Raw genomic sequence first — 22,163 nt, forward strand, 5'->3', positions numbered from 1 at the left:
AAAGATTGGAGAAACGTGGGCCTTTAAACTACTTAGAGGTGTCTTGTGGTGATTGTAAAGGGAATATAAGCTAGCAAATATAAAGGAAAAAATAGATTCAGAAATCCCTTGAAACAACATTGGGAAAGTAAGAGAAGGGATCATAAATTCAAACTGGTAAAAGCTAAATTTAAAACTGGTGTCCAGCAGCTCTTCACACAAAAAGTGATCAGAATGAGCAATTAACCAAGATGGTTAATCTTATGTCTTACACTTAAGCACTTTTTAGGTCATGCTAGTTATTTTGCTGCGCATTTTGTCTTCTGGCTCCCTTCCTTTTTATTTGTTCATCCGTAATATCCATCCACTCTGGTTTCTCGTCAAAATATATAAATCTTTTGCCTTTTACTAGATCCTCTGATGAAAGGTTAATACTGTAACTGAAACATATAATTTGTCTGTTCTCTCCACAGATGCTGAATGGCCCCCTGAATGTTCCCAATGTTTTCTGTTTTGTTTAAGAGTGGAATGGTTTTCTGAGTAAATGGCCGAGGTAAAGAAAAGACCTTGGAAAAAATTGGATGTTGCCATGCGGGGAATATTGGTTCTTTCTCGGTCGATGGTAAAACATGGTGTTTCTCGTCCTCAAATATCTTATGGTTTTATCTTTTTGGTTAAAAACTCCGCAGTATTTACTTCATCAATTATTATTTTTTTCAAATCGCACCACCAACTATTTTGATCTGATTTGTTTCAGGTACAATAAAATCAAAAAAGCGCTGGAAATACTCATCAGGTCTGGCAACATCTGTGGAGAGAGAAACAGAGTTAAGTTTCCAGTCCAATATGACTCCTCTTCCGAATTGTACACGGTGAATTTTTAACTTAAAGACAAGTTCACGTATTATCTCAATTTTGCTTTGCGGGAAGTGAGATGGGTGGGTTCAAACAGTCAGATCTGATTGAAATATATGATAAAAACTTGCAGTTATAAATGACTTAAAAAGACCCCGGGGTCGGCAAAACGTTTCACAGACAATGAAGTGTTGCGATGTTGGAGTGTTACTCGCTTGCAGCGTCAATTTTTTTTTAAAAATGGGACCTATCAATATGAAAAAATAAACCACAACTGCTTGTGTAAAGTACTTGTCATAACACGACTTTTTTCAGGATTGACAGATGATTGACCAGCACCTGCTGCCGACCTGCCCAGTTGACTGGAAGCCGGTTGAAAGGAAAGGAACTGCATCTCCCAAGCTGCTGCAAAGGAAGGGAGGGTGCTGAGTGATGCGCAGGCGCGGGAGCCTGGCTGACACAAGGTTCGATACAATCGGATACAATCAACGGGCTGCACACGCACGACACGGATACACTGTAACCGTGCAAAACCTCTCCACAGAAACAACTGCAAAGAGACATGTCCGAGTTGCTTCAGGAATTGTCGGGATCCCGGCAGTGAACAAAAAAAAACACCCCCTGAGCCCTTGTTGTGAAATGTTCCTCTCCTCCCAGACGAGTCACTGCGGAGATGCGACTGTTGCTGCCCTGAGGAGCAGGGCTCCAGTGCGCGCCTTGACCGCAGTGCCGCGAGAGCTCTGTGTTTCCTCTCCTTATCAACGCCGGTAGGTTGGAAGAATTTAAATAGATTTCTCCAGAGCTGAAGGCGTTTAAACTGAACCCGGGCAGGAGGTGAAATTCAGTCGAGTATAGCTCGCGAGTGTACACGGTAGGAAACACAGTGCCAGTGGTAGCGACAGAAGACCTTGTCTTGGTGATTTGTAATTGGGGATTTGGGGGGGCGGGGGGGGAGAGCAACAAGAGAGGAAATGGGTTTAATTGGTTTTAAAACATAGTAGCTCGGATTTTAATTTGCATTTTAGTGATGGAAATGAGATAGTTCTTAGTGCATTCAATATGGAATCGGCGTTTTTTGTTCCCATACATTATTGTGAAGTTGTTTACTTGTTGCTTTTCCTTCAGAATTTGAGTTTTGGTAAAACTTCATTTGACAAAAAAAGTCCGGTCAGTGGGCTGCTCTTAATGCTTTCTGGAGTGATCGAGGGAAATCATTTTAAAAATGGTGAGAACTTAAGATCACTTTTAGATTGTGATTTCGCTGTATAACAATGGCAGTTACTCCTGATCACACCACCTCAGCCATTGTGTGAAGTTAATCAGTTGCTTTCTCGAAAAATAAACTGGGGTTAATACGAGCTCCTGCATGTTCGTTACAAAGCATGGGTCGCAGAGATCAATTCGTTACTGTTTAGGGTTGAAAGAGATTAGTGCTTTTTCAAATGCTCCATTACACTTCTTTGTGTTTCGGATGAGGGATTTGGTATGTGTTTATGGGGGGTGGTGTTGGTGAGAGGAGAAGGCACCTTGTCGGAAACCTATCTAGTTATTTTATAATTTTACAAATACATGTTCGTATAATAACTGTCTTGGCCACGAATTGCACATTTCAAATCCGGTAGTAAGTAAAACAGAGGATTTGATCTTTAAGGTTGTAACCCGGGTGGGTAAGCATGACATAGTCTATGAACCACTATCTCCATAGCAACAATGCAATTAGCCGAATGAAGGAGCAGCCGAACAAGAGGCCTGGTGATGAGTCTTCACATGCCAGATTTTTAGAAAACAGTGATTTACGTATTTTCCTGAAGAGTGCCAGTCGGTTTGCCACACAACACTGCATTGGTTTACTACAAGTACTGTATGATTATCTTGTATATTAGTTACATTAAATTAAGTCAGATGTCTGAACTCATTTCAGTGATTAGCTAGTTATCCCACCATTTTTCATTCAAATAGATCGCTTACTTTTGCTAGCCCAATAGTCCATTCAAGTGAAAAATTAGTGTTTTCCTTCCAAATAAGAAAACCTAACATTTTTTTATTTAATCAGGAGTAGTGTGGTGATTGGGGGTGGGGGAGTGTGGTGAGTTAAGACATTTTTTCTTGTATCTAAATGCAGTAATGTGTAGCATTTCAATTTTGCTGTACACTTAAAATTCTGATTTGCTGCTATTTGTAATTTGTAGGTCCTTGTTTTATAGATTGGGAAGATATGTTAGATTCAATGTCTAGTCTCTGATGTAAACCATCATTACAGAGATGGTAATGAACCATTGGATTTGTCTTGTACCTGGTGCTGCCTATGAAAGAGGATGAAATCAGACAATAGTTGTGTCAGGGCAGTTGTGTTTGAAGATGACTTAAAATAGTTTAGTTTAAAAGGAAAATAATTTCATAGGTGGAACTGTATAGTAAAACAAGAACTAAAGTTGTGTTGAAGTTAACTTTCTGAATATAATCACATCAGGCTAGATAACCTGGTGCTGGATTTGCGCTGTTTTTGCATTTAACTTTGTTCTTCAAACATTGTTCTACTGCAGATCATGGTTAGTATTGTAATGCAGATGCATGACCACAATAATTCAGTTTATTGTCTGGACTGTTAATGTATTAAATAGGGAAAAATTAATTTCAGTAGCATTTGATTAGTGTGCTGCTGCCATAAACTGTACAGCTTTTAAAGATGGAAACAGCATTATTTTTATAACTATTTTCGCTAATAGCTGAAATATGTCTTTACAGTACGAGAATTGTTTACTGGCAAGATCCTAGGTGAGGTATTTAATTTTGAGTGCTCCTTTGAATTTGTTTTTTTAAAACATCTATGCATTCAAAAATATTGATTGAGGTGTACTTATAAGGTAGTTGGTCTATAAGAGGAATTTCAGACAATAGGGCAAAGTTGGCAGCCACTGATGCTGGGGATTTGTGGGGCAGTTAGAGTTGGATGGCTCATGGCCATTGGCTGAGAGATAGGACTTAAAAGTTACAGAGGTAGTTGGACAAGTATGGATAGACTTGTAATTTTGATCGTAGTATATTAGGAAGCTAATAAAGTTGGTGAGGATGAGGGAGATAGTATGACTTTGTGTGAGACAGATATCAATCAGCTGGGTTTTAAAGGAGGTGGAATTTCTGGGTGAAGCTCCAGAGACGAACAAGAAGGTGTTGGAGAAGTTGAGTCCTGAGGGATTGTGCTGCTATTTGGCAGGCAACAGAGAAAGGAAATTAATCTTTTTTGTGGACCCTGAGACAAGTTAAAACACAAACTCCATGTTGGAACTTATTCTCTACAACAGTCCCATGACGAGAGGTACATAAGCTGAACATTCATCATCTTTAGACAATAAATGTTGCATTTCTTGCTTGCTAGCACTCTTAAGGAAGCAGAATGTGGACTGAAGCAACTAACCTCATATTTCTTCTGCTTGTGGAGTTTTCCAGTATTCTCACCTGGGATTGTGCCTCAAATGTGCAGAAGTTCAAAGGCACAGTAAACTGCAACCCCCGAATTATTGGAGCCTTTGTTAGGTCATGGGGAGGAGTGAGTGAACTGTTGGAGTTTGTCCTTCGGCACTCCAGCACACATTCTCCAGGCATATCTATGCTTTCACCAGGGTCACTTTCTGTAAGATGCCTATTCTTTATTATATACATAACTTGGCATGAATTACTTTGATAGTCAGCTACAAATCAAAATGTTGCCTTGTTGACAGTTTGGAACATTTCCCAGGACCAGGTAAAATGTTGGATAACATATAATTATGCACTAGTGATTCCTATTGTGAAAATTTATTAGTGAGGAAAGCTAAATGTAATAAGTGATGCATGAAAGCTGAAGAGATCTGAACTAATTGTAATTTTTGATACAAGCTGATCTTCTATTTTGCGCCATAGTGTGCTTATATTACCTGACAGCTTCCACTATATTTGTTTCTTTTTACGTTTAAATGTCTGGTCAGGGTTCCTTTAATCAATTCTGCTGAGAGATACAGAACAAAGATAGTTTTAGCGTTTTTAGTGTCTCTTAGAAGAAAGAGGTTGAGCATCTTTGTGAATACAGTTGTGTCCACTGTACTTAGGCCAAAGTTTTGTACAGTTCAAACATGTGGATGCTTTCATTTTGATGATGTTGACTTAAACTGAAGATAATCTTGAGGTTTAAACTGAGATGCTTTGAGTTTGTTATGATATGCTGGAAGGAATCGCTTTAACGGCTTGATGCACGTGCTAACTGCATGAGATTTGTACAAGTATTTATACAGGTTTGAGCAAAATCTGTTCTGCAGTCTGAGACTGTGCCAAAGTGGATTGGATTTATTTAACATCTATCTATATATAAAATCCTGGACCCTGCATTAATATGTCGTATTACAGAAATGATACTCCAATGAAAAGTGTGAAAGAAAGGCAATCATTTCCAAGCTTTTTCTGACCTGGAGCCAGGGATTTTTAAGCACTTGTCTCCAGCACTTGCCTGTTTTCAACAGTTAAATTCTATAGCCTCAAATACACAAGCTACATAAAGCAGACCCCACCTTAACAGCAGAATAACAATACACTAATGTCGTTCTAGTACATTACATATTTGACTCATGAGTGAGAACAGATCAGTCACTGTGGAATGTTGTCATAACATGTTGCACTTCCATAACACCTTTTAATAAAGTGAAACCCTGCAAGCTGGATTACTTGATGACCAGAGGTTTTAGAGAAGGTGGCCAAAGACAAAGCTGAAGAGAGGTTTTCAGGATGCTTTTGGATATGAGAAATGATGTGACAAGGTGCAAGGCTTTAGAAAAAATGTTCCATAGTTCTGGGGCATTATTGCCACTGATAGTAAAGCAGAAAAGGCTGGAGGGGTTGGTAAGACCATAGTGAAGATGGGTCCTATATGAGAGGTGGAACAGGCAGTGACCCCAGATGTGATCACCTCCCGAATACTGTGCATGGTTTTGGTCTCTGTACTTAAGAAAAGGGATACTTGCACCGGAGTCAGTGAAGGTTCACTAGATTGGACATCTCTCTCATCCCCAGGAATCAATAACGAGAAGCTGAGTAGAGTGACACTACATTCTCTGGAGTTTAGAAGAGTGAGAGGTAATCTTGCTGAAACTTATAGTGTTCTGAGGTTGGATGCTGAGAGGCTGTTTCCTCTGGCTTGAGGGTCTTGATCTAGGGGGCATAGCCTCAGGATAAGAGATCAATCATTTAAGGTTGAGGTGAGGAGTAATTTCTTTACTCCAGAAGGTTGTGAACTTTTGCAATTTGCAGAGAGTTGTGGGTGCTCAATGCTGAGATAGATTTTTGACTCTAGGGACTCTATGCAGATCAGGTAGGAAATTGGAGTTGAAGTCCAAGGTCGGCCATGACCTTATTGAATAGTGAAGCTGGCTTAAGGAACCATATGGCTTCTTCCTGTTCCTATCCTTGTGTTCATACAGTATGTGGTCTTAGTAATGAACCAGATATGAAGTTTGAAATTCAGCTTAGACTGAAATAAGCAGCAAAGGTTCCATGCTATTGAATTCTACCTGAGTGAACAGCTGGGAATAGTTTTGGAGTTGAGGACTAAAATGTTAAGCAGTGGGTTTGTTTGCCCCATGGTTATTGTAATGGCAAGCAACACAGAGGTCTCAAATTTAAATCTCACCACAACAAATTGTGAAATTCAATTCAATATATCTGAAAATTTTGCATGCTGATGCCAGAAAATTATAATGAAATTGGTAGGACTATCATTAAAACCCAGCTTGTTCATTAATGTTGTTCAGTGAAAGGTCTGGCCTCTCTGCAACTCCAGTGCCACATTTGCTTGACTTGGTATGATCTCAAGGTAACTAGTAATGGAAAAACTATACATCACCGCTAAAGTCTGTATCATCTCAAGGACTCGCCTTTTAAAATAGGTACCCAGCAGATGGGGAGAAAATAGAGACAGTTAGGGAGTGTAGGAAATGGGTAGGACATGATTTGAAAAGATGAATTTTGAGATGTTTTAAAAACTGGCAAGGTGGAGGGAATTCTCGAGGGAAGCAGCGTAGTGACTGAGACAGAAGTGGAAGCTCATGTATTAAAGTAATTTGGAGTGCATGAAACACCTATTATTTTGCTTGGACAGTTAATAAAATTTATGGAGGCAAGGGTTTTGGTAGGGATATAAAGCTAGGTATCAGTAAGGTACTTCTACAAGCTGAATGGTTCTTACAAATGATGTTGCTGAAAAGGAACTTATAGACAAAAACAGGAAGGGGCTTAGGATAGAAAGCTAGGTGAGGATGACCATGAAGATCTACGAACAGTAGTTGAAGGAAGTGTGGTGGCTACATTGAGGGAGATTGGAAAAGAACCATGACAGAGTTGGGACCACAGAAGTAGGCTATGGAGGAAATATTGTAGTAGAAGACAATGGAATTGTTGAATATCTCAGAGGATGTGAACCAAAGAGGTTGTGGCACCATGGTTACAGTCACACGGAATATAATTTGTGACTTTGAATTACTTCAGCCCACTTTCAGCACTAAATTAACTCTGATCACCCAGTGATGAAAAAGGTGGGTGTGGAAAAGGATTTTGATGACATGTTTGGGAATTTGATGAGAGAGGGGAGGCTGGAGATGGGGTAGCAGTTGGGGAAGAGAAACAAAGTGGGCTTTTGCTGCAATAATAGCAGTTTTGAAGAGAAGAGAGCAACTTATAATATTGCTGAGAGGTAGTTGAGACATAAATGGGAGGAAGAGTTGCTAGGTTTTGTGGATGAGGTGATTCCGGTAAGAACTGCAGCTCCTATTATTCTGGGGCTGGGTGGGAGGTTTTGATTGGGAGAAACAATTGGACAAAAGGAAACAGAGACACTTAAGACAAAATTTCAGCTTTGGAGATGCTGAAATTCTTGACGCCTTCACACTAAAGTTTGAAAGTAAGAACAGAGGTGGACGTGAGACCGTCATAATTTTGTTTACATCAGGACTTTTGAAAATCTTTAATGCTACCCCTAGTAAACTTTGTGGGCTTTCATCTGCTTGTAGTTCTCTTTCCAGCAGGTAAAAAAAATATTGAAATTAAAGGCCCTTTACGGAAAATGTTTAAGTCTGGCCACCTTGAGTAAAGTTTGGGGAAGAGAAGGAAGTAAAACTGAATATCCACCTCCTTTGGAAATTTTAGCTCTTAAATGATTCAGTAATGTCAATATATTAAGGGCAACAGAGAGTTTCTGCCAGCCACCCAATTTCCACTAGTCGGGGAGTCTGGGTCTAGGGGCATGAAATTAGAAAACACTTCCTCACACAAAAAATGTTAGAAGTTTAGACTTATTTAGTTTAATTTAATTTATTTAATTATTTAATTTAGTTCTGCAAATGGCAAATGATGTGAGATCAGTTGTTCATTTTAAAACTGAGATTGATAGATTTTTGTTAGCCAAAGATATTAAGGGATTCGGGGCAGGTATATGGAGTTAGGTTGCAACCATGATCTCGTTGCATGATGGGACAGGCTTGAGGAGCTAAATGGCATATTCCTGTCCTGATGTTCCTCATTTTCTACGCATCTCCAGTCACCAAGTAATGAATTAATAGGGACACATTCAGAAGGGGAATGAAAGAGTTCATAATGTACTATACTCGAACAGACCAGGATCCACCTAGATTTTATTCATGATCTGTTCTCAGTCACCTGATTTTAGCCGGGACGGTGATGAGGGTGCAGAGTTTGACCTGGACAAAGATGGGAACAAAGTAGGCTATGGGCTGCATTTCTGTTTGTCATCTGATGGCCCCTGTTTGAACGTGCAGCCAGGAAACTGTTGGAAAAAGATAGGTGGATTGTCCTCTACGAAAGCAGTTGTGAAAGGCACTATGTAAACATATATTCTGCACATATGTACTCTCTTGCTGTCTTTTTCTCTATTGCCATCCTGCTCAGGTGATATCTCTTATTGCTTTATCTAAACAGGAGACATAAGTAGGGATCCTGTGATTTAGTTTTAGTTGGTTGACATTGTGGCAGATACAAAGGGTGCTGAGTACTCGCAGTTGAATTTTGTGATTTAATTTGATTTGCCTTTGTACCTCACCATTTTAAATATAGTGATATTTCATTGCATATTTTGCAAATGGAGAATATATTCTAGCTTGCAAAAAGTGAGCCCCATAAATGCATTACCTGCACACCAGATTTTATTTGTTTGATCTATAAAAATGAATGTAGTATAAATGTAATGCATTGAAATCACTAATATTCACATCTTTGATATTGTAACTTGTTTTATGTCTAAATAAAAATCATCACATGTGAAACTATTCTAGGTTATAGCACCTCAGCGGAGTTTTCACCTACAGATGTGAATTCTATGCTCTACATGTTAATCTTTTCATCTATTTGCTAACCTGCACAATTTAAATGCCATCCACATCTCATTCTTTTTAATAATAGCTTTCATTATTCCCCTGTGCCTTGTTTTCTACTGCAACACTTGTTAATTCTTTCCAAAAATTGAACCAAAAATATTAACAACCTGTAGCTGTCTCTGAATTTATTTTTAAATATGTGCTTGAAGGAATCATACTTCCAATTACCTGTCCTTGATTTTTAATAATGTAGAGTTTGCTGAAGGATGAACATTGTAGTTCTGTATTAAAAATGAATACATTCTGTAATGTCATAGTAAAGTGACTAGATTCTTCTCTCCTTGTGAGTGTGACATATGGTATTAATGCAAATGTGGATTTCTCGGCACCATGGTTTGTAATCACATAACTATTTTGCTATTACAATGGGACTTCTTCAGATGTGAAGCTAGCATAGAAACAGAATGTGGGGCAGGTTTGTATTCCAGTAGTAAACATTATATCTGATTTAATGATAGCTGAATGAGTGAGGGGGCAGAGGAAATGAGTCACTTTTGTTTGGAGCAAATGGAACTCTGTGTGGGGGAAAGGATCCATGACTGAAGATTTTTCTTCCCACATTTTTAGCTTTAAACTGATGAAAGGAGCAAATTGGAAGTGTGTTTTTTTAGTTCCTGTAGCGCATGATCCCAACCCTATATCTTGTCTCTTGCCTCGCAGTGAATTGCTTTTGATAGCTAACACAGTGAGCTGAAGTCTTTTTAAAAGATATAAGTCATCTAGATTGTTGGGGGAAGCAGTGTTTGAATTTGTATCATTTAAGTTGTTTGGAGAGGGTTTTTTTTAAGGACCCATAGTCAGATTAATTTTCTTGTTGAAATTTTATATTTTAAGAACCAAATTTGTGAGATCTGGAATTTTAGATTATGATAATAATTGTTTCCTAACTTGCTCTTATCCCAAACATGTTCCATTTGAGGTTGGGAGGAGAGAAAGGATGGATTTTTCTGAGTGTTGCAAATTTCTTTCCTTTCATTTTCCACAGATCAAAATAAATTCTGCATGTCTCCACATCACTGACAGAGCCTCATGCAGGCAGTACATACAATAAAAATAATCAAAAATGTGGAGGAGAACTATTTGGCCCAGCAATGCTGGTCCATCTTCTCAGATCTTTAACTTAAAATTAAACTTCATATTGGAAGTCATTTTACTCTTATGCATCTTAGTGGGAGATCAGGGGTGCAATTCTGGATTGAGAAGGGCTTATACATTTTGCAGTCTGAAATGGCTGCAAGGAGGTTCTTTCTGGGTTTGTGGGGCTATAACTGGTCTTGAGTTATAAGTCCTTGTGCACAGCAAGTACTGTTTCATTGTGAATGCCAATGTTGATATATGGTGCATATTGCTCCAAATCGTGTCTCCAAAACGCAGAGTGGGTGATTCTGCCCAGGCCAGTTTCCTCGCAGTATAGCATGTCCTAGTAAAAGTCATAAAACTGATACATTTTTGGTATGGATGGCATGTCTTCCAGCTTAGACTCACATCTGTGCACATTTTAAATTGGACCAGTAACTATGGTTGTCAATGACTCTAAAATGATGATTGGAGTAAACAGCTGCATGTCCTCCCGCATCCGATTTTGGTCACAATTCTCCAGAATTATACTGAGGAAAGAGGCTTCATTTGTCTTAAATTTCTTTCAATACAGTGAGAAACAACTGTTTTTGCATAGTGTTATTGCTTGTTTAGCTAATAACTGGAAGTTGCCACTCTTCCACCCACTTCATTTTGCTAATTCATTAGACTAAACAATCTGCAGCATGAAATCATAATTGCATCTTTTTCCAAAAAACGTTTACACTGAGTACAGTTAAATTCCATTCTTAATCAAAAATGGAGATAATATTTCTTAACCTTTACAATCAAATTGCAAGCATTTTTACCACTCAGCAATATGTGTGATTTTTTTGGAATGCAGTGTTTGCTTCCTTTGTTGCAGCATCTGTTTCTTAGAAATTGTAAAAAGAAACTAACAAAATTCCAACAGATTGTTCCAAAATTTGTAAACAAGATGGATTTGAAGAATGAAGATATGCAACAAGACCTGGGTTTAAATTGCTGAAGCACTAGTCTATATTACAAGATTTGTTTTTACTATTACATCCCATCAGTTCACTTGGTAAGTGTACTTCTGGTATGAAATGGAACTGTACAATCCAGGGAGATCCCAAATTTGATACCGAATCTCCCATTCCAGAGCAGAATCATGTTCCTAATCTCTGCTGCATGACTAGGATTGCTTCCTTCTACCTCTAACTTTGTTCAGATACTATGGCACTGAAATCCTAAGTCCATATCTTTATGTTTTTGAGATCTGTCTTCACGAATGCTGACCTCCCTTCCACAGCTTTCAACTTATCAAAAACTGCAGTACTGCATCTTTACCCATTTTGAGTTTTTATCAGGAAAATTATTTTTCTGTGACGTGCTGTCTTGATGATGCTCCATCAGTGAAGTGGAGTGATGTGGAATTTATTTTGAGAAGTGTGGCTAAGCTTGGGCTAGTGAAGTAATGGAAGATATTGGTGCTTGTCTAAGTGTATCTTAGTAAGAATTGACACTTTCAGAGGACGAGGGAAAATCATCCGCTGCTTTGGATTTAACTGCCCATGGTTTGAAATTCCATCCCTGAATAATGCTGCTGCTGCTCCCCCTCACTTTTCTGTAAGGCTCTCTTTAAAACTTGCCTCTTCAATCAAGCTTTTGATCCCCTCAACTAATATCTTGATCTTTGACTTGGCATTTGTTGTTGCCCTATGTCTTTGTGAAGCACTTTGAGATGTTTTTAATGACCCTGTATAAATGCAAGTTGTTGTAACTTTTACAAAAACAAGTAAATATTGTTCTGATGTAACTAAATGAAAATGTGAGCTTGAATGTTGTGCTTTCTGTTGTGGGAAATCATGTTTTCATGATTTGGAAGGGTACATTTTTCATTTCTGCTCTTGAATGTTACAGGGCTCATGTTTACCAATTGCCTCAGTCCCTGTAAATTGTGTAATGAAATTTATAAAGACTTGCACCATGTCTTCGTGCCTTCAATCTTATCTGCATTGTGGAATTAATGCAAGACTGTAGTTGAACAGTGAAAATAATTGTAATTTTTGAAAATAATTGTAATTTTTATAACTGAAGTATATTACAAGTACATTACAAAGTAAAGAACAATATTTTCATAGATTTATGCAGAAAAGTCATTAAAAATAACTTGTGATATTTTTCATATTTAGAAATAGTAATGTGATTATTTTTAAAATCCAGGCAGAATTGCACCTTATGAAAAATGTCCACATCTAATAGTGAAAGTCTCTTTTTGATGCTAGACTTGCCTCTTGATACTGCTGGGACACCTATTTACTACTTTTAAAATTACTTATTTTACTAAAAGTACCATAGATTGCAAATGCAAAATGTCAGCAGGTGCCTCCATTTTATTCACTTAATGAGCAGTAAACATCTGTGCCTCATACATTCACAATTTCCCCCATCTTAATTAGACTAGTTCAAAGCTCTAGTTGGACAAATTGGAACCTGCCAGTTATTTTGGATGTTGCTGAAAACATGATGGATTGTATTTCAATTTCAGTTTAATGGACTTTAAAAAAGCATAGGATATGTTTTCACTGTTCAGTCACTAATACAATCCAAACCACATTGCCATTCACCTGGACTTCACATTACATTTTTTAAATCCTAATTTGCTGCTCCAGAAGGCTTCCCTCAAAATCTTCCTGCAAGTGGGTTTAAGAGTCATTATTCTGCCAAAATTTAGAGAGAGATTGTTAGACGAACTTCATCAAGTGCACACAAGGATAGTCCATATGAAAGCAGCAGCAAGAAGCTATTTTTGGTATCCTAAGGTAGACAGCAATATTGGAGACCTGGTGAAAAGTTGTCTCAGAATGAGAAACGATCTACCCAGTGCTCCTTTCCTTCCATGGTCAAATGCAAGAAAAGTGGGAATGAGTACACTCCAATTTCTTTGAGGTGAAAGAGAGAATTGGTTTTGGTTGATAGCACTACCAAGTGGACAAATGTTGAGTCTATGCCCAATACCACAAGTGCCGAAACTATTGAGTATCTGAAACGTTGATTTGCAATTTATGGGTTGCCAGAGGTGTTGGCATCAGAAGAATTTGAAATATTTCTGAGTGAGAATGGAGTCAAACACACTTGAGAACTACGTATCACCCAGCATCAAATGGTGCTGCAGAAGGGAGTGTATAGATAGTGAAGAGTTCTTTGCAGAAGTATTTGCTATGTGATAAGCTAGGCAGTAAATTTCCATGTTTCTCTTTGGCACAGGTTAGACAATTTTCTGTCCTGTTACAGAAAAACCCAGTCTATAACAGGTTGCTCACTTTATGACTTAGTGTTTAAACATGCTCCTAGGACAAGATTTAGTTTGCTTAAGTCTGATGCCAATAGCAAGGTAAGAGGAAAGCAAGACAAAGTGAAGATAAGTCATGATACACCAGGCATAAAATTTAGAGTTTTATGCTAGACAGATGGTCATAGTAAAAAAACAGTGAGGTGAAAAGGAGAAGTATGTGATTTGTGTTGTTGTAAAGAGATATTCGGTACATTCACATATCTAGCGAAGGTTGGAGATACTCTGTCAGTGTCGTGTAGATCATTTGCTTGAAAGAGGAAATCAAACAAAAGGAGAAAGAAAGTGGACATCACAAAGAAACTGAAAATTTGCTGGTATCACAGAATCCACTGGTAGAGCAATGTGAGTCAGGGTTTTTGATTAAGATAAATCAATTAATGCCACAGTCCCAACCATTAAATAGAACTGTTAGTCAAAGCTAAGATTTTCTATTGGGTGGTGTAAATAAAGTTAATTCGATAATGGGTGCTTACACTGAGTCCGCATGGTAAGTCTTTTCTCAGTGCAATACACAATCGCCTTGCTTCAATAAAATGCTGGAGTCTCTTGCCAACAACCTGGACAGCTGGAAAACACACAAATTGGCAGTGGGAAGCTGCAGTTGGGGATCCACAATAAGAGGAGTAGACCATATGGCCATCGAGCCGATTTTGCCATTCAGTATGATTATGGCTGATCTTGAACTTCAACTCCACTTGCCAGCCTGTTCCCCATATCCCTTGATTCCCTGAGAGACCAAAAATCTGCCTATTCAGCTTAAATATAGTCTACAATGGAGCATCCATAACCCTTGGGGTAGAGAATTCCAAAGATTCACAACCATTTTGAGTGAAGAAATTTCCCCTCAGCTCACGTCTAAATGATTGACCTTTATCCTGAGAATCTGTCCCCTTGTTCTAGTTTCCCCAGCCAGCGGACACAAACTCTGTGTCTACCTTGTTAGCTCCTTCTATATTTCAAATAGATGACCTCTCATTCTTCTAAACTCCATTTACTCAGCTTCTCATCACCCATTGGACATTCTTTAGCAGTTATTGGAAGGAAAACTGGATGCCATGGCATGGGGTTGGAAAGTGCAGGGTAGAGCATTTCAAAGCTCATGCTGTGATTGGTGAGGGAATGGGTAATCCATTATATGGGAATTCCAAGGATCCTTAGTGAGGCTCAGAGAAGCACTCCTGCCTCTTCTGGTCAACAAGGAAAAGTGGAAACTTGCCTTCGGAGTGTCAATGGACCCAGAATCCTGCTGCCAGCAGGTTTTACCTAATATACAAGATTGGGTCCTGATGACATTATTGAATCCTGCTTCTTTCCAGCTCAGGAAACCTGATTAATATGGAGCAACTGACACACGTCTGGTTCTCCCTGTCCGATTTCCTCCATGTGGAGGCAGTTAAAATTGGAGCCAATCTTTTTTCACAAATATGGGAGAATGTAGCTGCAATAGGAGACTGGAGTGCTGGATTTAGATTAACCTCTGTAGCTGAGATAGTTTAGAGTTATGTAATTGGACAAATAAACTTACTTGTATAGTGTGTTTACTATAAATTCCCTGTTGACCAGTTTTTGTATTCTGAATCACAGGAGTGGTTAAATCAAAGACTATTTTACTAATTGTTGAATACAAAATGGTGATTTTTTTGGGTACATAGTATTGACAAGTCATGACAATATTGACAAATTGCTTTAAATGTCTGCCACTGCATCTCTTTTGACCTATCCCTACAACCACACACCCCCCTCCACTTCTCTTTCCCCCCCCCGCCCCCCACCTTAAACCAGCTTATATTTCACCCCTCTCCTTGGATTCACCTAGTTCTGTTGAAGGGTGATGAGGACTCGAAATGTCAACTCTTTTCTTCTCCGCCGATGCTGCCAGACCTGCTGAGTTTTTTCTTAATCTCATTTGCCAGTTCACTTTAGCTAGCTCTGTTTTCATTCCCACATATTGCCCTTAGTTTAAAATACTAGTCTATTTTTCTCTCCCTCAAACTGAATGTAAATTTCAATCATATTATGCTGCTACCCAGGGTGCCTTCACTATGAGGTGATCGATTAATCCTATCTCGTTGCACAATATCAGGTCTAGCATAGCCTGCTCTCTTGTTGGCTCCAGAACACACTGTTCTAAGAAATTATCCCAAAAGCATTCTATAAATTCCTCATCTAAGCTACCTTTGCCCACCTGATTTTTCCCAGTCTATATGTAACTTAAAATCTCCCATGATTATTGCTGTACTTTTCTGACAGTCTCCCATTATCTCTTCCTTATGCTCTGTTCTACCATGTAATTACAATTAGGGAGCCTGTACACTATTCCCACAAGTGACTTCTTGCCTTTATCATTTCTCATCTCAACCCAGAATGCTTCTACATCCTGGTTTCCTGAACTTAGGTCATCCATCTCTAATGTGCTAATACCATCATTAATTAGCAGAGCCAGCCCTCACACCTTTTCCTAGCTTCCTGTCCTTCCTAAAAGTCACATACCCTTCAATATTCAGGTCCCAATCTATGTCATTATGCATCCATGTCTCTGTAATGGCTATCAGATTGTACTTATTTATTTCTATTTGTGCTATCAATTCATCTGTTTTGTTTCAAAAGCTACGTACATTCGGATATGTAGCCTTTAGATTTGTCCTTTTATTATTTTTTTTAACCTCTAGCCTTGACTGCTGTTTTAATCTTAGATTTGTACTCTCTATCCCTTCCTGTCATGTTCTGTTTATCATTTTCAACATTAATACCTTTCTCTCTTGCCTTGTCTCTACTCTATGGTTTAGCACATGTTCCCAAATTGATCCCTTGCCCCAACTAATTTATTCATTTAAAAGTCTCTCTTCTTCCCTCATTATGCAGCTCACTAGAACATCAGTCCCAGCACGGTTTGAGTGCAGACCATCCCAACTTCACAGATCCCACTTTCCCCAATGCCAGTGCGCCATGAACCAGAATCCACTTCTCCCACACCAGTCTTTGAGCCATGCATTTATTTCTCTAATCTTATTTGCGCTATGTGAATTTGCATGTGGCTCAGGTAATAACCCAGAGATTACCTTTGAGGTTCTGCTTTTAGTGCGTAGCTCCTCATACTCTCAGTGCAGAATCTGTTTCGTAGTTGTACCTATGTCACAGCTACCTACACGGACCATGGTAACTAGATCCTCCACATCCCACTGCAAGTTTCTCTCCAGCCCTGAGCAGGTGTCCTGAACCCTGGCACTGGGCAGACAACACAGCCATTTGGATTCTCGCTCTTTTTGAAGAGAACAATGTAAATCCCCCTCACTATACTGTCCTCTACTACCGTTACATTTCCTTTTGCTCCGCGTACTTGAATGGCTTCCTGTACCGTGGTGCCATGGTCAGTTTTTTCATCCTATAGCCTCATCCAAACAAGCTGAAAGAACCACAGACCTATTGGACAATTGCAAAGGCTGAGGCTCCTGCACTCTGGGTCCCCTTACCCTCCTGACCCTGACCACTGACCAAATCAGAAGACGCTATCCTAAGGGGTGTGATTGCCTCCTGGTACAAAGCATCCAGGTAACTTTCCCCCTCCCTGATGTGTCACAGTGTCTGCAGCTTAACCTCCAGCACAATGCCTCTGCGCTGATGTTCCTCTAGCTGCAAACACTTACTGTAAATGTGTTTGCCCTGGATCACACTGGCATCCAGGAGCTCCCACATGCTGCAGCCTTCACATATCACCTTTCCTTCCGCTAATATGAATCTTCACTTTACCAATTGGAGGCAATTACAGAGTTATCCGGAACCGGTACCTGTATACCTTATTATTTTATAATTTATGTTTTAGTGTACTGTTGAAAATTAGAAGTAAAAAGAATACTGTTCTTTACAGCCTGAGCACTTGCATATTGATTCATGTTACAAGTATGGTACTGTTTTCCATTAATAAATGGTGCTCTCTGTTAACCAGTATTTTAGATTACCTGGCACCATTCATTTCCTGTGCATGCGGATAATACAGATTTTACTGCACTTTGATATAAATGGAACAGAATAACGTAATTCCTATTTATTAGTCTATCTAGTCAACAAATAATTTGATTTTTCTATTGGTTTCATATAACTGAAACTGACTTTTTGCAGTTAGTCATCCCTTGCCCTCTTTAGAGCAGGTGAAGGTATTTGTCTTTGTTGGCCACATAGGTATATACCATGAAACTTTGAGGCCCTATATTCAATTCTTAATTCCATTAGGTTTCATGTAATTTGAGTGTCTGATGCTGACAGACCTTAGTGTTCTGACTTAAGATTTATCTACAACAGGGGTTGTAGATAACAGTGGCAACAGTGCTAACAAGAACTCTTGCAGAGGCAAAAGTGCTAACAAGAACTCTTTCCTAACCTGCAGGTCCACAAAATCCACTAGCAGAAACTCCCAGTTAAGAGAGAGAAAAAGGTATGAAAACAGAAATTTTGCAGGAGGCCAAACCTTTATGACTGGGTTTTTATTTTTGATCCCCCTTGAGAACTGATTTTACACAGCTCCATTTTCCCACTAGCTCCCCTGACCACCTTAATGTAATTATCCAGAACCATTTTGAATGCTGTAATCGATTTAATCTCAAACACTACATTTCACATTCCAATAGACTTTGTGTGAAAAAGTTTCCATGAAGTAAACATGTGCTAATTTTGGGATGCTGGGACCCTGTCTTCCGTTTACCTAACATTAATATAATCATACTTAATGTATTCTTTATATTATTTTAAACACCTCTAGTAATCTTCTCACAATACCTGTAATAAATCCTTAGTTGCTCTAAATCTTCTAACTGTGATCTCTCAGCTCTGGTATCATCACGGTAAATCTGTGTGTTTTGTTCTTCGGTGCTATTACAACCCTTCTTAAAGAATAGAGCCCCAAACTGACTGCAGAATTCCAAATGTGGCCCAAGTAACCTTGATCCCTTAGTTTTTCTATTCATTCCCACTTGACATAAATCACATCTTGGTTTCTTTGTCTTCAAGAGCTGCTGAAGATTTCCCAACAGGACAGACCTAATACTTGTCCCATTTATCATCAGTGATTTTCTAGATCGGGTCTTTTAATAGGCATAAGTAAGAACATAAGAAATAGGAGCAATTTGGCCCTTCAAGCCTGCTCTAATGTTCAGTGTAATCATGGCTGATCTTCTGCCTCAGATCCACTTCACAGCTTTCAGTCACTGATTAGCATTTGTGTTTCACCATCTGAAACTTCCTCATCCTTTTCAAAAGATTAAACCTGGACTTGTAGATCTCCAAGGTTCAATAACAAACAGTATTGTAAAAGTAGGTGTACTTATCCACTGAGAGTTGTGGTGGCTGGGGAAGAGCGAGGCTCAATTTCTTCCTTGATGGTGTTGTTGTCAGAAGTGCAGAAAAGTGTAAATCGTAGATTGTAACTGGAATGAATCGAAAGTTGCTCTCCCACTCCAAAGTGGGAATGCATGGCAGTATTAATGGAACACATTCTTATTCTAACAAAAAAACTGGTGGTGTGATAAAAGGTAAAATACCGAGTTTTTGATTGAAGTATGTTTAACAAGAAATAGTTCCTCTGTTTTAGTCACTGAGTTTAATCTGCAATGGTATTGCTTATTGTCTGTTATTTCCTCAAATATAATTTGCCACTTAAATTAACGAGTGCTAATGAGTCAAGTATATATGCATGGATAGATGCACTCCAGGTTTTCCTGGAAAACTTGGGGGGGTGGTAGTGGGGGACATGTGTCAACACTGAAAAATTAAAGTTAATAGCTCCATTTGTTTTCTGTCTATTGTTTGAAAAATAAAAGGTTAGGTACATACAAGCAGAAAGTCGTGAAGTGTGGCGGTATAATCCAGTTGATGTGTTTCCTGTATTTGGATTAAATTTCCTAACTAGAGTATTACTGTATATTAAGAAATGCAAACACTTACCTTGTTCTGAAGTCAGAGGCTGGGAACTTCAGTTCCCAGTGGGCCTAGGGCCTTTCACGCATGCATCAACCGGGAAAGAGCCACACAGGCACAGTTAGACTTTTTACATTCTTTAGGCCAGGAACCAGCCCTGCGCACAAGCGCAGAATAAAAGGAAGCAAAGAAGTGAAACAGTTTGAAACTGCAGGTCAGGTGGCCTGAACCGGAGTGCCATTAGAAGGAAGGTGTCCCAGCGAGGGGGACAGAGAGAGAGGACCCAGAAGGAGGTCCCAGGCAAGGACAAAGACTGATCAGAAACAGATCCTGTTAATTAAACTTGAGAGAGGGAAGCAGAGAAATAGGCTCTGAATTAAAGAAAGGGAGCTGTGGGAAACAGACTTGAAACAAAGTAGGCTCGACAGATGCCCAGAAGATTCGAGAGGACAGTTGAAGGTTGGTGACTCCATGCAACTCCGTGTAAGGGCAAAGCAGTAGTGTTGTGCTTGACACTGCTAAAGACCTCAAGTTGTGTTTGCAAGGTGATGCTTGAATGTATGTGGGGATCCAGGGGAAAGGAATCTCAGAAGGCGAGATTGAAACTCTGGAGGTCGATCCCTGTTGAAGCCATCTGAGTAGGAGCAACGTTTGAAGAGAATTCCAAGGCGAGGTCTTCACATGCGGAGATTGGAAACCCTCATGAGAAAGACAAAGTTTCAGTGAGATTTTTTGGTTCACAATGTGACAAACGTCTGGGTGGCTTGTTGAGAAATCCATGGAATCTGCTTTGGCCACATTTATCTTTTACTTTGGAATGCGGTTTGTCTGACTACACCTGTTAATTCACATGTAACCATACTTACCCTGAATATTAGAGTATAAGATAGATATTTTAAATTTGTTTCATCTTTCTTAACTTGTATATGTCCGTAAAGATGTTGTTGGGATAAAAGGAATACTGTGAATTTGAATCATTTTCTTGTGTTTGTATTGAGATCTTCCCAACCTTTTTGTCTGGTGTAATATAGTTAATTTTTCTTGTTTCATACATGTTTTATTCTTTGTATTAAAAGTTCATCAGCAGAATCCTGTAAATTTGTTCAGTAGCTTACCTCAATGGGTTTAAAAAAAAATTAGGACCTATCATGACAGGTTTCACTCTGGGACCTGACTGGTCCAGTATTAACATCAGCTGGGACCGTGACATGTACCATATGCGTGAGACCAGATTTTATAGATTCAATTATAGATCAATGTCTATTCCAATTAGTTGGGTGGGGTGGGGTGGTGCAGGGAGTTCCATCTATTATAGTGACTAAGGAAAGTTTCATTATATTGTAATACAGTGAATACAAGGCACTGAGCTACCTAGATGTTTCGAATGCTCTAATAAATCAACGGCACCAATATGAGTCAAGACCTCATCAGAATGTTTCCATTGAAGTTTCATTATTTCCCAAAAAGAAATAACAATAAAATGATTTTTCCTACCATTTGGAAGAATTTTGTGGTTAAAACTGTGAACGGATTATGTGCAGCCTGCCTGCGTTTTCATTCACATTTTAATAAATGTAGAAAACCTATTACATTATCATGAGGTGAGAAAGGCATTGTTTAGATAATAGAGGTGTTTTGTATTACCATTTGCTTTTTGTTGGGGAAGTTTCACTTTTACAAGATGTCTCACTGTATTTAACTGTTTTGCTACTGGACTCTCATCCCTCAGCTATACTATATCAAGTGATTAATTGCTAAGAAAGTCACAAGCAGTCAACTGCAGTTATGTTATCTATTTGTATTACTGCACCAGCTGGGGATAGTAGAGTTCCACACATGCTTGCTTTAATATGCATATTCTGTTCAGTGTCCTCAAATTATTAATACAGTAAATATTGAGTCCATTGAAAAGGGAATTGAATCAGTTTTGACTTTGGTGATGAGTATAGAGATATTTTGCCAGATTTCTCTCTCAGTTGAGAGTGAATGTGCCAGATGGTGATTACATTTGCACTTGTCCACAGACTTTCTATGGGAGTTGAACTGGAATTTACTGTAATTAGAAAGCCATTGTGGTACAGGCAATCTACATGGAATCTGGGACCTATGTGAACAGAACAAGTAATTATATCTCCTTAACCAATCAGATTAAAGAATTGTTAGTGAGTCACATAGAATTTGAGCCAGGAAGTGTCAGTTGGAATACTTAATCCAATGTCAAACCAGTTATAAATGCAAAAGAAAGAAATGGAAAGGGACTCTATTAAGAGTGAGATAAAATAAGCAGAGATGAAACAATGAAACAAAATGTAACTTTTAAAATCACCAACAATAATTTAACATTGGGGAGAATGAGATTCCACATTTGTAAAATCCAATTTTCAGTGCCAGGGAATTTGCTTGTCAGTAATTAGGACATGGAGGTCTTGTGGCACAGTGGGTATCGTCCCTATCTCTGAGCTAGAAGCTCTGGGTTCAAGTCCCACTGCAGGACTCAATCACCAACAAAGGTGCATTCAAAATGTGTCCAAACAGGTTGAATATCAACTTGTAAAATCCTTCTTGCATACACTAATAACAGGCGGTAAGAGCGGGAGCGATTCCTGGTCAGCCAT

The 22,163-nt window shown here is 38.9% G+C and overlaps 1 protein-coding gene across 5 annotated transcripts in view; it reads left to right on the forward strand.

Annotated features, from left to right (window-relative positions):
* The first annotated feature begins 1,316 nt into the window (after positions 1-1,316).
* Positions 1,317-22,163, forward strand: part of ptpn13 (protein tyrosine phosphatase non-receptor type 13) — a 270,908-nt gene continuing 250,061 nt past the window's right edge. For 4 of the 5 annotated variants that reach the window (XM_041195983.1, XM_041195993.1, XM_041196006.1 and 1 more), the window contains exon 1: positions 1,318-1,601. The gene's annotated coding sequence lies outside the window, so the exon portion shown is untranslated. Of the gene's footprint in view, positions 1,602-22,163 lie in introns of all 5 variants that reach the window. The other variant, XM_041196016.1, reaches the window with a different exon arrangement.

The sequence above is a fragment of the Carcharodon carcharias genome, chromosome 1, assembly GCF_017639515.1.
Source record: "Carcharodon carcharias isolate sCarCar2 chromosome 1, sCarCar2.pri, whole genome shotgun sequence".
Lineage (NCBI taxonomy): Eukaryota > Metazoa > Chordata > Chondrichthyes > Lamniformes > Lamnidae > Carcharodon > Carcharodon carcharias.